The sequence below is a fragment of the Canis lupus genome, chromosome 14 (genome assembly GCF_011100685.1).
Source record: "Canis lupus familiaris isolate Mischka breed German Shepherd chromosome 14, alternate assembly UU_Cfam_GSD_1.0, whole genome shotgun sequence".
In the NCBI taxonomy this organism is placed as follows: Eukaryota; Metazoa; Chordata; class Mammalia; order Carnivora; family Canidae; genus Canis; species Canis lupus.
Genome location: NC_049235.1, coordinates 33,607,367 through 33,624,818, shown reverse-complemented (window position 1 = coordinate 33,624,818; position 17,452 = coordinate 33,607,367). Strand labels below are relative to the sequence as shown.

General features: G+C 34.8%; 2 pseudogenes; one reads left to right on the top strand and one right to left on the bottom strand.

Annotated features, from left to right (window-relative positions):
- Nucleotides 1–3,143: 3,143 nt before the first annotated feature.
- On the top strand, nt 3,144–3,814 carry LOC111098677 (annotated as a pseudogene).
- Nucleotides 3,815–15,500: 11,686 nt separating this feature from the next.
- Nucleotides 15,501–17,068, bottom strand: LOC100686844 (annotated as a pseudogene).
- Nucleotides 17,069–17,452: the final 384 nt, after the last annotated feature.

Below are 17,452 nucleotides of genomic sequence, written 5' to 3'. Positions count from 1 at the left end.
TCTCCGATACAATAGAGGAGTTTTTGGCTTTGTTTGCATCACTAACACCTGCTTCAAAGTCTGCGACTGGTGAATTTGATTGATGAAATGTGGTCATTGCTCTGTACCCTGTACACTAAGGAATCCAGGAATGCAAATATCAGACACACTCCACTTCTAAATTGGGAGGGGGCCTTATCTCTCACGGATAGTTAAAGGTAGAATATTGAAAAGGTATGTGCTAAGCAGCCCCCCAAATGACAAATTTCTACTATAATATGTCACTAAGAATAGATGGAAATATTTCCCAAACTGCCAACCAGACATATACTGTGTCATTTTTTCCTTTGTTCAAGATCTAAACTATCTATATTCACCATGCATTAGGCCAAGGTATTTACCGATACATACATTTTTTTAAAAAGAGACATTGTTAGAAAGAATGAACATACTGCATAAGTCTAAAGAGGATAAGGCAACACATTTGTCAAACATCTGGAATATTCATTGAAAACCTTTCTGACGTGAATACTTTGACTATATCTGTAACCCTAATAATGCTAAAAGAAAATTCCCAGGTGCCAAATATTTCCTAACTTTGCTGATGTGTTTTAAAGACTCTACAGTTTAGTTGTTATAGCCTATAGCTTTAAGGCCTTAATTTTAAAAGCTGCATGTAATTTTGCTAAAGGGCTATTTCCACAGCCAATCTGATTAAGTGCAACTTAAAAATTTCAGGCAATATATCTGAATGCACTGATTGAACAACCACAAAGACTTTACTTACAAAATTGAGCATAATTTTCTACCCTTAAATTTTAAAGGTAACTTATTCTTTTTATTTTATACCATTTTATTTTTCAATTTTGGCATCATAAGTTAATGCTAATGGTGCTAACTTAACAGAAAAATCCTCAGCCAAACTATACCATAAATGGATTTTCAAATGTAGCTACTATAAATACACAATGTACACAGGCAGAGATTATGAAAGAATTTTCTTCTAGGAATGCAACAAAAATATTTCCTATCCATAATTAGTTGATTGAATAGATGTAAAATAATTTACATAGCTACATTGTGAAATTCTGAGTGCAAAGAAATTATGACAAATACTAAGGCATAAATAATTTCACAAAATCAGTTACATTTTTTTTTCTGAAAATGCAGCTAGAAGAAAATCATTAAAATTAATGTTGCAATATTTCAAATGCCTCCTTTGAGAAATTTCTAATCATTTAAATTATATCATATACTAGAAATTAAATAAATTTAATGCATAATATTTATCTCATTTTTGTTTACTATCTTCACATTCAGCATGTTTTAAGAATGACCCAAGACTGTACGTGGCATGCCTCAGTTTGACATTTAAGTATTCATTCCTTTCTTTCCAGTTGTTCTTCTAATAAACCATGTTTAAAATATGTTTGAAATCAAAAGCTATGTTATTATAACTATCAGCTATATAATTTCAGCTTCAGTTAGAGAATCAAATATTTATTTATCTTTTTCTTCTGAACTACATAGTCATATATATGATCATCAAATCTTTGGAGCCAATCCCTATCACCTTATTTTACCAACATTATGAGTTTTACAGTGAGTGAATTTGGACTACAGAGACCAAATAGAAAGGACTATTATGAAATAATTTTCTTCTAGGAATGCAACAAAAATATTTCCTATCCATAATTAGTTAATTGAACAAATGTAAAATAATTTACATAACTACATTGTGAAATTCTGAGTGCAGAGAAATTATGACAAATACTAAGGCATAAATAATTTCACAAAATCAGGTTTTCAAAAGCTGATTCATAAAAAAGATTCACAAAATCTTTTCATAATTCATAGTCTTTTTCAAAAAGATTCACAAAATCTTTTCATAATTCTTTCTTAAGAAACCAACTGGGCAGGCAATAGAAGTTTTCTAAGGCCATATCACTCATTAGTTGTGGATGTTACATGGGATACGATATATTTTGATTACTTTGCCTTTGTTTATTATAACATGTTGGATTCTTCTATTACAATAATTTGATGGTTGTTTTGCAGTTTAGGTGTTTTCCTTTACACAGGACAGAGGCTATATAAACACAAAGATTAAAATGTCCAAATAAAATTCATATGGTTTAATTCTCTGGACTGACCAAACCAGTACTCTTTAAGTGTATTATCATATTCATTTACCACTTTGCACATAGGTTAGCTGCTTACCAGATTATCTAGTAGAGTGGTTGACATGCCTAAAATTTCATGTTGTATAGCATAAAGTGGTGTTCTGTATAGATGGAAAATGTGAAGCAAAATGTGGCATACACTTTTACTTGCCTAATAATATCTCCCTCCCTCTGCCCTTCCTTGGTACTAGAAACTTGATTATACTCAAGGTAGTAATATATCTAGCTCCTAGCAATGAATCATGATTAACCCAAACCAATCATAATATTCCTATTGCTCATTGCCAAATATTTGATTTCTCCACTTTTATTATAATTATAAATAATCATATGATTGAGTTCCAGCCAATAAGACATAAAGGAAATACCAATAGAAATATTTCTTAGAAGCCTCTAGCTGTCCTGATAAAAGAGATAGATATGGCAGGGCTCACTTGCCCCTCCTTTATACTTTAAATGTGGCCATGATTCCTAGAGCTGGTGCATCATTTTGCCATAATTAAGGAAAAGACCAAGAGAACTGCAGAGAAATCTATCTTGATGTTACTGTACCTATGAGCCAATATCAGGAGCTTCTATTTCTAGATTTAATTGCTACATGAAAAAGTATAAGCATAAACATTCCTTTGGTTAAATCACTGTAAGTCATGATTTTTGTTACATTTATCTAAATATATTCCTAATTGTTGTACATGTAATTGTAATGCTGTACGTGCAATGCAAATACTATCATCATTTAGGAAGGCTTACTGCTATGATGTTTCCATCTCTAAGTACATATTCAATAAATATGTACGCAATGGATTTTCAAAAAATTGATCTATTTAAAGTATGACAATTGAAAAACGACTATATTGAGGTTTGAAACTCCGCGCTGGGAGTTAACGCTCCAGCTCTTTTGCGCCCAAAAAAGGAATCGGGCCTGGCATCGCCTCCTCGCCCAGGGCCAGGCCCTGCCTCACCTTATTCCTCCAGGTTGAGATGGGCTCATCCAAGAGCGCCTCAGTCATTCCGGTGAGGCCCCTGCCACACAACAAGCTTCTGGCCCGAGTGGCAGACCCCTGTTCACGTACCGCCAGCAACCTGCGCACTCCCATCCAGGTGAAGAGCTCTCCACAGGTAAACCTACCAGCAGGCAAACAGCAGGAGGATCCTAATCAGGCCCAAGACTCAGATCCCCGCTCTCCTACCCTTGGCATTGCACGGACACCTATAAAGACCAGCAGCAGAGTTTTCCCTTGAGGACCAGACGCCACCCTGGAGCCAGACTGAGCTCCCCTACAAGCAGGTGTCTTTCAAGGAAGAAGCAAGACAGCCCTCAGAAACCCCCATGGCCAGCCAGGACTAGGACAAGCCTTTGAGAGACCCTGAGACTCCCCAATCTTCAGGTTCTAAGCAAAACAGACAGAAAACAAATGGCAAGGTACTAGGGAGATCTCCTCTCACCATCCTACAGGATGACAACTACCCTGGAACTCTACCACCACGACAAGGTAAGCAGCCTTCTCCCCTGAGTGAAAATGCTAGGGAACTAAAGGAAAGGGCCACTCTGAGATCTGGACAGACTTCTGAAAACTGGAGGCCAAGTGTGGGAGCAGGACGAGGACCAGGACAAGAAGAATCAGCATTTACCAAACTTGGTGGAGAACTAGGCCGAGTGTGGCCCCAGTGCTGGGCTCACCAGGGGACTCGTGACATAGCATCCCCTCAACCCCATCTTTCCTGGGAAGACTGGACTTTATGAACTCGCAGCTCAGAGACTGAGCACTTTCTTGGGTTATCTTTGTGTCTCACATTTTTCTTGTATATTAAAGAAAGTGTTTTTTTTTTTAAAGAAAAATGACTATATCTATACATTATAAAATAACTAAATGTCCATTTCTCCTGTCATATAAATAATACAAATAAAAATGTATTGTTTTTATATTATGATTTTGTCAATTTTGTGTACGGTATAATTCTTCTGAAAATGTGGAAGGACTAGTCATACTACCAAGAAATCACTGACTTGTGTGTGTGTGTGTGTGTGTGTGTGTGTGTGTGCCACGCACATACGCACACGTGTGTGGGCACATGCAAACCAAGTATTCAACTTGGCCTTTTAAACTTCTTTGGTTTTTCAAGTAAGACCATAAGCACTGAGATTACTAGCAATTAAGAGGCGCCACTATTCAAAAATGCTTCTCTTCCTGTCTTAAGGCATGATTAATCCCAAAATGTGCCCTGTGCAGAAGCCATGGGCCCTCTGATTAACATCTACACTCTGTTTTTCCAGGTGAAGTGTCCTCATTGGGTGTGTTTTTTTCACAAGTGGGATGCTCTCAGAAACCCCCACCTTCAAGAAATGTGTCCCTTATGCTGTATTTCAACTCAGCTAAGGTGAAATACTCAGGGCTCTGGACACGTGAGCAGCCTTAGTCCCTAAAGAGGATCCTCCTGACCAAGCATGAGGCTACAGGTATCTAGAAAGCCCTCTTCTCTTCTAGTGTGGCCTCCTGATCACTGTTTTTAACCTGTTCTAAGTTGCGAACTCCTCAGTTTTGAAATAGAACAGGCATTCCTTTCTTTCTCACTCTTTAATCTTGTTTGGATATTTAGGCTAATTTCTTCATTTTCTAAATTTATTTCTGCCTAGGACTCTAACTCTACTTTGATTTACTCCAAACCCTGTATATATGGTACAGCCTCATGCAGTCTGAGTTCAGGGAAATGAGTCTAAATAGATGCCCAGGATATCTTTTCCTTGAAATGGGAAGAGGCATGAGGATTATATAAGATTAGCTGAAAATATAAATTCCAAAAGGCAAATAGATGAGTTTTTCTGTACAGGCTCTTATAAAATATCACTTGGTGCAGGGAAGAAAAAAATAAGATCTATAACAAATGTTTACTGAACTGAATCGAGCAACTAAATAAAGTATCTTCTACCTTAGAGTGTGACATGTTTCTAATCAAATATATTGGCTTAATCTATGCTATTATCACACATTTGAAGTACTTGTTAAACATTTTTGGTATAGGAATTTTGTATAAATGTAACAACCCAGCAGTAATAGCCTATAGAATTTTACTCATACCATTCATCATTATATTAATTGATATAGTTTTGATGTGATCAATACTAAAAATATTGAAGCTCTACTAAATATTTCTATTTGTATCAGTACTTAACATAGAATACATACAGTGCACAGTAATAACAAATAATTCTTAAAGCTGTTCAAGTAAAGAAAAAATTTAGGGGCATTAGGAAACTTTTTGAGATGGATATATTTATTGCCTTGATTGTAGTGATAGTTTCACAGGCATAAACATGTCTAAATTAATCAAATTATGTATATATATATATATATACTAAATATGTGCAGTTTTGCATGTCAGGTATATCTCAAGCTGTTTTATAAAAGAGAATATATACACTGATATGTATGTATCATGTATTATATGTATGTAATATATATATATCGAAACCAACAAAGTTTTATTTCTGCTTACACAAAATCACCCACTATTAGCAATACTAGCTTCAGTTCCCTATGTGGGATCTTATAAAGATTCTTTGCTAGCCTATGGAAACCTGGATTTCTAGGAAAGTGGTTTTTAAAGCCAAACTTGACAGAAATTTAATTTGTGGCATACTAAATGTAACTATTTTCTATTCCTCTTAGAAAAGTCAAAGGGTGATATAGCCATATGGGTTACAAATACATCAGCAGGCTAAATCTATTCCTGGAGCTCATTCATCATTATAACACCCCCTTGACATGGGAGGGTGACAAGGATTATTGTTCTTGTTTTAAATCTGATTGAAAAGTCCTTGACTGAACTTGGGTTATGGTTAGAAAGCAATTGGACTGGGCCCTCGCCCATGGTTTTACTTGAATGCAGATCTCTTAACACTAAGTTAAGTGTTCATTGCTACTAAAACCTGCACTTTCTAGATATCTAAGGGCTATGCTCACTCAAAAATTCTAATTCTAATTGAACTATGAAAGACAACTATGTCCTTTTAAAATTATTAGGAAAATTTTCAATAAAACCATAGAAAACACAGTATAATGAAATCATATCATTAAAACTATGATTTAAAGATCAGCAATCAGGCATCCCTGAGTGGCTCAGTGGTTTGGCGCCTCCTTTTGGCCCAGGGCACGATCCTGGAGTCCAGGGATCGAGTCCCACGTCAGGCTCCAGGCATGGAGCCTGCTTCTCCCTCCTCCTATGTCTCTCCTCCCCCCCCTGGGTGTGTCTATCATAAATAATAAATAAATAAATTGTTAAAAAAGATCAGTGATTATTATATCATATTTGCTTCACTAATCAACCTATTTATATTTTTTCTTATGCTTAGATGTTGTAAAGTAAATAACATTGATCATGACAATTTATCTTTACATTTAATTAAGGTATGCATTCTTTAAAACAAAAATATTTATGCTTTTATCAGATATAATAAAATTAATAATAGTTATCTAATATCATCTAATATCTAGTGCATATTTAAATTTTCAGAGCTAATAAATCCAGAGCTATGTTTTATAACTAGTTTGTTCAAACCAGGATCAGCCAAAGACTGTATGTATCATATGGTTGTTTTATCTCTAAAATATCTTGTACTGTGCTCTAGTTTCCTTTCCTCTAACTCTGCCCCCCCCCCTTTTTTTAAGACATCAGCTTCTTGAGAAGAATGGGAAAGTAGTAGTCCTATATGCAGCCTTAGTTTCTGGTTTCTTGTGATTGGTTGCTTGTTCTGTTGTTGGACTTGTTCTTCTATACCTGGTATTTGCTATAAACTGGTCCAAAGAAATGACAGATTAAACATTTTTGGCAAAGATACTTCTTTAGTGATGCTGGAAAGTCCCTATTTATAATGGAAAAATAGTAGAATAAACCTAAGGTTTTAATTTGTTTTTACAGGGATAATATAATCATTCGTGATTTTATGGCAACTAATGGCCTCAAATACTAGGGACTTTGGAAGATTTTCTTATTCATTAGGTGACAATCTGGACCAACCCCTAGGTATTTAAAAGCTTTCAGGGGCTGGGATATGGAATAAACTTTGCAAAAATTCTGATGTCAAGAGGTTTCCATCTCAGTTAATAAAATTAAAAGGATCAAAAGGGGTTCTGAGAAATCTACAAAACCAGACTTGGAAAACATGCTTCTCACTCTGGATGGCACATACACTCAATGGAAGTTTCATGACTAAGAGACATATTCTAGACAAAAACAAAACAAAACAAAACAAAACAAAACCTGCTTAGTTTGGATGTCATATGGGCTTATTCTTGTGGTGCAATTACATATATTCAAAGCAACAGGAAGTTAACCTCGGCATCTCTTCTTCTTCAATTATGCATCTGTTCCCAAAACTATGGTTGTCATGACTCTGTTAGGAAACCTTTATTTTAGTTAATTTGGAAAAGTGCAAGGAAATAATTTTTCCACTTTTAATTCTTTGATTTTGAATCAAGTGCATAGAAAAGGAAAGATGGGGTAACTTTAATTCCCTTAAAGGAATAATAGAAGAAATTACAAATAAGCAAAGCCTAGTACAAAAACAACAGGAAAGGATATTGCTGTTCTTCTAATCTATAAGTAATATTCCGGTGCTCTTGATCCTTGTAGGTAATTCACACTGTAGTTTGCTCCCATGTTAAGATAGAATCAAGAAATATTTGTAAAGTCAAGGACTCATCCGTAGAAATGCCTGAACTCTTTAGCATTTTATTTCTTCCAGACCACACATGACTATATTTTAATTATGTTCTTCACATGTTCTTTAAATTATCTCCACCACCACATTTTTAAAGCTAACATTGATTCAGAGTTTATTTATTGCTGTTTCCAATTACTCCCTCAAGGTATTAACATAATGATGACGTCGGCCTTAAGAACTTTTTTCATCATCTTTTTTAAAAAATTAAGATGGAAGTATGCAAAATTAGGTTTAACTCTTCTTTGAATTTCAATTTTATATAGAGCCTGTACATACATCTGCCATACAGACATTAGTTTAGAGACTTTACAAATCTCTTCAAAAATTCTTCTCATTCAGCCAGAACCTTCTGCTTTCCTCATTTTTATTTTGACTCTGAAAGTCAAAGAAGCTTCTGCCAAATTAAGGTAAAAAGTGTTTTTTTCTTTGCTAGTTACACCAGACCCAGCCTGATGAGTAACTTGTGTTATTCCAATATGGCAAATGGATATTAAACAACACTTCGTCTGTCTGAAAATCTTTGCTTAAGGATACTGGCATAAACTATTTGCTATGTGAATTCTATAGACAAATTTTATATATCAAAATAAGAGTTTCAACTTAGCACACATATTCCTGTTTGTCATTCATTTTAAAAATATTTTTCAGCACCTTGTACTATGCCAGGTCTATAGTAAAGATTCTCAAACATTAGTGTTTCTATGGAAATTTTCTAGGGAAGGAAGTTTCCAACCACATCCTTGAAGACTCTTTAAGAAGCTCTGGGGTGGTTCCAAACATCTGCATTTCAAACAAACACTCCAGTTGTTTCTGGCACAGATGGTCAATGGCACATACTGTTAAAAACACAGTCTACATGTATACAAGGATTTTAGATGTAAAATATAAAAACTAAAAAGAAACAAAAGTCAGGTAAATGGCCAACATATAAGATACTATGGGATAGTACCATATAAGTGGTAAAAGCATAATAGTATTTCACAGGATAGTCTAATTGAATAAATTATGTCATATTCTATGTTACTCAATATGCTATTCAATAAAATTAGGAATTAAAAATATTTATTATAATAGACAAATATCTAGAGATCTTTAAAATTGAATTATGTACTTGCTTTAAAAATATAATTGTCTCATGAATAAATAAAATCTTTAAAAAAAAAAGAGAGAGAGAGAGACACCTGGGTGGCTCAGTAGTTGGGACTCTGTTTTCAGCTCAGGGCATGATCCTGGAGTCTTGGGATCGAGTCCCACATCAGGCTCCTTGCAAGGAGCCTGCTTCTCCCTCTGCCTATGTCTCTGCCTCTCTCTGTGTCTCTCATGAATAAATAAATAAATCTTTAAAAATAAATAAATAAAAATAAAAATGTGATTGTATGGCTCAAGTCAATACGTTAAATTACATAATAGTCAAGCTTATTTAGACTCACTAAGGCTCTATACCTATTTTGCACCAGATTCCCTTCAACTAATTACTTTCATCACAGTTGGAATTTCAGCTGGTACTCTATGTTTTGGTCTGGGAAATATTCTTTATATTCACTGAACGTAAGGGATTTAACTTCTATTTTGCCAAAAAAAAAAAAATTGCAAATAAAATTATCCCAATCTATAGCTCTTTCTTCTCTATGTTCATTTGTTTTGTATCAGTTAGTTATTCCTGGATAACAAACTACCTCAAATTTCATGGCTTAAATCAAAAACATTTTTAAAAATATTTTTTAGCTCAAATGCTGTAGGTTGGTTTGAGCTGCCTCTCATGTTCTATAGGGGCCTACTCAAGCATCTGTGACCATAAGGTGGTTGGCTAGGGACTAGCCAGTCCAGGAAAACCTCATTTAGATGTCTATAAATTAGCATCCTATCAGCCAGAGTGAAGCAGACAACTAGGGTTCATTTGGCTCATGGTAACTAGTAACATACAGAAAAGTGTACTATGGGAAAGTACTTCAGCACAGTGAGGATGACATTTTATAAGGTATCACGTGCAGCAAAGCTGTAAAATACTAAATGATTATAGTGCACACGTCATACCAATTAGAAATCTGGGGCCTTAATTCAAAACAATCATGAATTCCAACTGTTGGATGCCTAAACACTTAGCATATAGCAAATATAGCCTCTTAAATGATGGTATATTCTGGCATATGTTAGTGGTCTCTTCTATTAAATCTGCACTCACTAGAAAAATTACTATCAGTATCTTCTTAAAAGTTAGTAAAAAATAAATATACAGTCTATGGATAAATGAATGAACAGGTAAGAGCCTGTTCACAGTCAAGAAATATGACTAGAATGGAGAAGGAATGATAAAGTGGAAGACCAACAGATAAATATAAAACCTACTACTTATTTCCATATGTATTTTACTGTTTAATATAATTTTTAATCTAAAAGTGTTGAGATCATACATATATATATATATTGTTTTCTCTTATAATCAAAATTTAAACTCTTCACACGGACTTCTTTTTTCTCTTTCATTTACTCTAATATGGTCCATCATGAAGGTTATGATGTCTGGTTTATTCACTTCTATAATTGTGGTGTCTTGCAAGTGCCTGATCCATATTAGTAACAATAACTCATGAACAAATTAATTCCTTTTTCTTGAATATTTTTGGAACAAAAGTATAGTTGCTAAATAGAAATGAGTGCAAGCAATAACATGTGTAAAAGAAAAAAAATTAAGAGATTTTTGGATTGTCTATAACAAGAATTAAATCCCCATTGATCCTCCTCTATATCACTTTTCCTTGTTAAATTATTTTCCTTTCTAGTAATTGTCATTTGGCCATAAGTAGAAATGATTATGATTGGGCAGGTTCATTTTATTCCTACCTATGTTTGAAAGGATTTCTGTTTCAGCCAACAAAATAGTAAGAAAAGAGTATCAAGAGATTCATAAAATTTAAGATCTCTAATTTTGAAACATATTGGGCAAATTATGTACTGTAACAAAAATACTATGACATGACTTATTACAAAAGGTGTTTCAGAACTGGAAATCTGGCAGATCTATGTATGCATTTTTTTTCAAGCATTCTTCAAAGTCATCAAGGGACATGTCAATTGGATGACCTAAAAAAATCAGGTTCAAAATTCATAGGCCCTGTATAAAATCAGAAACCAGCCCAGGCCTCAATAGAACTATTCCATTTAACATTCTGAAGACATTTAATTTTTAACAAACTTTTGACTTTTTTCCTGATCAAAATATAAACTCCTGACTTTTTTCCTGATCAAAATATAAACTGATTTACAAACTTTCGTTACCTAAATTGTTATTGGTTTAAGTGCATATTGGGAGTTTTTTACCGTAACAATCAAGCAGGACTGCTATGATGACACGTTATCATCTTTTCAAAATGAAAATTGTAGACATTCCTATGCCAGTATAAAAAAAAAAAAGTAACAGAGTTTTTTGTATTTTTCTATTTGAGCCTAGAGCCCAAGGGCATATGATTTAAAGGCATCTCATAAATAGATGGTGACCACACTATTTGAGAGTAATCATAGATTAACAGCATTTAAGCAATCATAAAGTGAGAATGAACATTATCCCATATATTTTGGGACATCATGATGAAATGAAAGCCTAGAAGTCAAAGGAGAGAGACAGAAAAACTTATTTAAAATACACAGGACAAAAGAATTTGGACATATAACACATTCATGGCCCATTCCTTAAGAATCACTAGAATAACTGTATAAACAGCATAAAGAGGGAGGAATCAGAGAGGATTTTGTGAAAGTTTCATAATGGTTTTTTGAATTAAGGAAGAGATACAGTCTGACAGAGCAGCGTGTGAAGGTGAGAAAGTGATAGATAGATAGATAGATAGATAGATAGATAGATAGATGTAAAATTAGGGATGAGTAAAAAGTTTACCTTCCAAACAAAATTAAGAGCATTTGTTGCTAGTAGACCTGCTCTGCAAAAAATATTTTAAAAAATTCTTGAGAAAAAAATGACATAGGTTAGAAACTTGGATCTAAACAAAGAAAGGAAGAGCATCAGAGAATAAGTAAAGGTAAAATTTTATTTTCTTATCCTTAATTGACCTAACAGATAATAGTTGGCTCAAAATAATAATAGCAATAATATATTTGTGTGTACATATATGCTTACACATAAGTAAAATGAAAGACAATAATGATACAAGAGGTGAAAGGGAAAATTAGGAATAATTTGTTGTTACAAGGTACTTGTGCTACCCATTATTTGAAAGTGGACTTGGATTAGCCATAAATATATGCTGCAAGCTCCGAAAAAAAAAAAGCAAGTATAATTGATAAAGTAAGAAAAATTAAATGATGAGGTGCCTTGGTGGCTCAGTCGATTAGGCATCTGACTTTTGATTTCAGCTCAAGTCATGATCTCAGGGTCATAAGATGGAGCCCCAGTTGGGCTCCATGCTCAGCTCATATGCTTGTCCCTTTCCCTCCCTCTCTACCCCCACCCCCACTCATGTGCTACTCACTCACTCTCTCTCTCTCCCTAAAATAAACAAATAATTTTTTAAAAAAGATTTAATGAAATCATACAAAATGCTCAATAAAAATCACAAAAAAAGTAGAAAAAAGTGTGAAAATAGGAACAAAAGACAAGGGCAACAACTAGAAAATAGTAACAAACACAATAGATATTAATCTAGCTATACCAATAATTACCTTAAACTTAAACATCAATGATCTAAATACACCATTAAAAGACAGAGACCATCTCTTTCAAAAAACAAGCCTCAAAAATACATAATCTACAAGAAACCCACTTGAAACATAAAAACGCATACAGATTAAAAGTAAAGGGATAGAGAAAGATATACCACAGTAACATTAACAAAAAAAGCAGAAATAACTGTATTAATTATAGACAGAGCAGACTTCAGATAAAGAAATTTATCAGGGATAAAGAGGGGCACTATTTAATAATAAAGGGATAGATACTCCAAGAATACATAACAATTCTTAATGTGTATGCACCTAACAACAGAGCACCAAACTATGTAAGGCAAAGCCTGATATATCTGTAAGGATAAACAAATGGATATGCTGTTATACTTGAAGACTTTAACAACCTTTTATCTGAAATGGACAGATACAGCAAGTGGAACATCAGGAAGGCCACAGTTGACATCAACAGCACCATTAATTGAAGGGATATAATTGACATTGATTGACTACTTCATTCAACAAGAGCAAAATACACATTCATCTCAAGATCACAAGATAGACAACATCTTGAACCATAAAATACCACTTAACAACTTCAAAATAATAGAAATAATATATTATTATCTTTTTTCGGACCACAGTGGAATTAAACTAGAAGTCAACAAAAGAAAGATTACTGGAAAATCCTCTAATACTTGAAGATTAAAAAACATACCTCATATAAGCCAAGCAATAAATCTCAAGAGAAATTTTAAAATATATATACTCTCAACTAAGTGAGAAAAAATACAGCTTATCAAAATTTGTGGGATATTATCAAAAGCAGTGTTTAGAGATGGCATTGAATGCATATATTTAAAAAGAAGAATTTAAAATCAACAATCTAAGGTTCTTAGAAGACTAGAAAAAGAAATACAAATTAAATCCAAAGTAGGCAGAAGAAAAGAAATAATAAAAAAAATTAGAGCAGAAATCAATGAAATAGAGATAGAAAACCATTAGAGAATATCAACAAACCCAAAGCCAGTTCTTTGAAAAAACCAACACAATCGATAAGTCTTTAGTCAAGTTAGCTAAGAATAAAAGACATAACTAGCTCGTATCCGAAATGAAAGAGGTGACAACACTGCAAATCCCATGGACAACAAAAGAAAAATAAAAGACTATTATGAACAACTTTATGCCCTCAAATCTGATAACCTACATGAAACAGACCAATTCTTTGAAACACATGATGCTCAAATTCACATAAGAGGTAATAGACAATCCAAATAGGACCATATCTATTAAAGAAGTTGAATAAACAAACAACTTTCCAAAATAAAAAGCAATAGGCACAGATGAGTACACTGGAAAATTTTATTACACATGTGAGGAAGAAATTATAACAGTTCTCTACAATCTCTTCCAGAAGGTAGAATCAGAGAGAATACCTCTTAACTCATTTTGCAAGACCAGTATTAACCTAAATTCAAAGGGAAAAAAAACACCACAAGGAAAGAAAGCTACAGACCAATATATCTCATATACATAGATTCAAAAAATCCTCAAAAAAATACTGTTAAATCAAACCCAAGAATGCATTAAAAAATCATATGCCATAACCAAGTATGATTTATCTCAGGTATACAAGCTTGGTTCAATGTTCAAAAATCAATTAATATAATCCATCACATCAATAGGTTAAAAAAGAAAAATCACATGACCATATCAATAGATGCAGAGAAAACATATGACAAGATCCTATATACATTCATGATAAAAACTTTCGGCAACCAAGAAATAGAGGGGCAAGTCTTCAACTCGATAAAGCCTATCTATAAGAAAATCATACTTAATGGTGAAAAACTCACAGATTTTCTGCTAAGATCAGGAACAAGACAAGGATATCCCCTCTCACCATTGCTTTTCAACACTGTACTGGAAGTTTTAGATAATAAAAGGGAAGAAAAAAAAAAACTTTGATTTAGGTAGAAATCTAAAAAAATCTATAATAAATAGTTCCTGGAAAGGAACTATTAAGCAATTACATCAAGGTTATAGGATACAAGGTTAAAATACAAGGAAATATATACTATTTGGCAAATAGATAGCAAAATATAAACTCTATTTACAGAAGACTTCCCAGAAAAAAAAAATGAGAGTACAGGAAGTCAATAGAGAAGTCCAATACCGTGCATTAGGGAAATCTTAAAATTAACAGGAGAAAGGCACAGGAAAATTAAAACTTTTCCCCATATTTTCACCTTAAATAATTAATATAAAAGGACCATATTATCCATTGCCCTCATGAGTTTTTCTTTTTGTTTTTTATGTACAGATTATTTTATTCTAAAAATGTAGCAATTACAAATCAGTCTGTTGTAAAATCAATGCTACGTTAGCATGAATGTAAATCCAAGTTTTAAAAAAACCTGATCAATTTCAGGCAGGAATAAGCATTAAGGCATGATGTCACTGAAGTTATTTTCAAGAGATATCAATGCATTAAATGTGTTTTTCCTATATGGAACTGAGAAAAATTAAAATTTCTGGGTAGATTATCTTTTCTTCTTATATAATTACAGCCATATTTTTATATAATAAGACCATGAGATGATATATGCAAACATACTAATTTCACCAAGACTTTATCTTATCAAATAAAATCCTATTTCTGCCAGAAACTTTCATTCTAGTCATTTTAAGTGAATAATCCAACCCAGCACCAAAAACAAATACATTTTCTTTTACATCATTGTTAAGCCCTACCCTTACTTCTCCCTAGGGAAATAGCATTAGAAGCCACTGCAACATTATTTGCGATAGAAACCTGGATTATCATTTTAAAGACATAAAATGTACCTAGCACAGGAGAATCTTCTATCCAGCAAAGAGTGGGTATGTGTGCAAACACCATGCTTTGCTTCACAGGTGGAGAGCAACTTAGGGCACGACTCTCATAGATTGGCTTTCTCCCTGGCAGCCAGGTGAGACTCATGCTGCATAAAGATGTGAATCGCATCTTAGGTTTCTCATCATTGTATTTGTCCAAAAAAGCCTGAATGCAGGCCCGGTAGTCAGGGTGGTCATCACTGAATTTCTTGACTGCTTTCTTCTTCATGAAAAGTTGTGTATCCTTCAGATGGCCAGCAATGTTCTTGCACAGGTGTTTCCTCTTCACCAAGTATCTTCAAATAGAACATCCACACCTGAGTGACATTATCTTCATTGGCACTGTTGAAACGCTGCACATCCAGAGAACATTGGTTGCTATGCTCTAGGACACAACACTGTTGTTCAGGAGCACTAAAGCTATTGGGGTAGTAATTTGGAGCACTACCCTGATTGTCGAGCTTGCACATGGGGCCATCATGCTGGTAGTTGGTCACCCCAGCACAGAAAGGACAGTTCGCAGGTATCTGAAGATAATTGGGTTCTAGGTGGTGGCGGTGACAGGACAGTCAAAAAGACGGCCCTGAAGCATTTTGCCAGGGCTGGGCTCAATGCCAGGTGGCATGTTGCTTGGGTCAAATGTAGGCTGTTCAACCTCAGTAAAGTAATTAACTGGATTCCGGTTTAAGACCAGTTTACCAACTGGGATGAGAGGGTAGTCTTGGTGAGGCCAAATCTTGGTAAGATCAAATGGATTGAATGGAAAGGTATCTGCCAGACTGAAAGTCATGACTTAGATATAAAATGTCCAGGAGGGGTAGTTGACTGTGGCAATGGCATTGAAAAGATCTTGGAGGCTGTAGTCTGATCTTCATGAGAAAGTCTTGCATCTTCCACAGAAAAGTTTTTGATGCTCTGGTCTGTCTTATAATGGAATTTGCAATAAACTGCCTCTTCTGCCACATTAACCAGCTTAAAAGTATGCGATCCATATCCATTCATGTGCCTGTGTCCATCTGGAATCCCTCGATCACTGAACAAGAAGGAAACCTTGTGCAGAGACTCAGGGTGCAGGCTCCAGAAGTCCCAGACCATGTCCGGATCCTTCAGGTGTGTTTGAGGGTTTCTCTTTTGACTATGGATAAAGGATGGAAACAATATGGCATCTCTGATGAAGAAAATGGGGGTGTTATTTCCAACTAGATCCCAATTACCATCCTCTGTGTAAAATTTCACTGCAAACCCACGAGGGTCATGAATTGTGTCAGCCGGGCCTGACTCTCCAGCAACAGTGGAGAATCGAACCTCAATGGGAGTCCTCTTTCCAATATGCTCAAATACCTTTGCTTTGGAGTATTTAGTAATGTCATGCGTGACCTCGAAGTAGCCAAAAGCCCCTGCTCCTTTAGCCTGCACAACTCTCTCAGAGATTCTCTCCTGGTCACAGTGAGCCATTTCATCAGTGAAAGCCACATCCTGAACAAGAAGGGGCCCACGAGGCCCTGCCGTCATAACATAAGTTTGTCTCTATTGGATTGCCAGCCCCAGTGGTCAGGACGTCAGGTTTCTGTGCGGCCTGCTGCTCCTTCCAGAGCTTCATCTGGTCGCTGACTGGATCCCAGCTGTCTGCCATGGTGTCCCACCAGCTTCGCAGAACGTTGCAGGTGGCCTCGGCTCCCACGTCTCCACCCTCAGCGGACGAGCCCGGTCTCAAGTTTTTCTTTTTGACTGAAGAATTCCTAATACCTTTAAGTAATGAAGCAGAACACGGAAATTGCCAGATATTTTTGGTGGTTGCTAGCCTGACCAAGTAAGATCGATCTCTTTTTTATTTTCAGATCTAGGCATTTGTGATTTATTTAGTAAGTGTAATCTCTAAATGAATATATTTAAATTTGAATATCTTATTGTTAAGAAAGTATGCAGGGAAAACAAGACTCTTTCCTCTCATTGTGGGATACCCACTGCTTCGTTGCCTTCAAGATTCAGTTGAAAGCTTAACTCTTCTGTGAGCTTT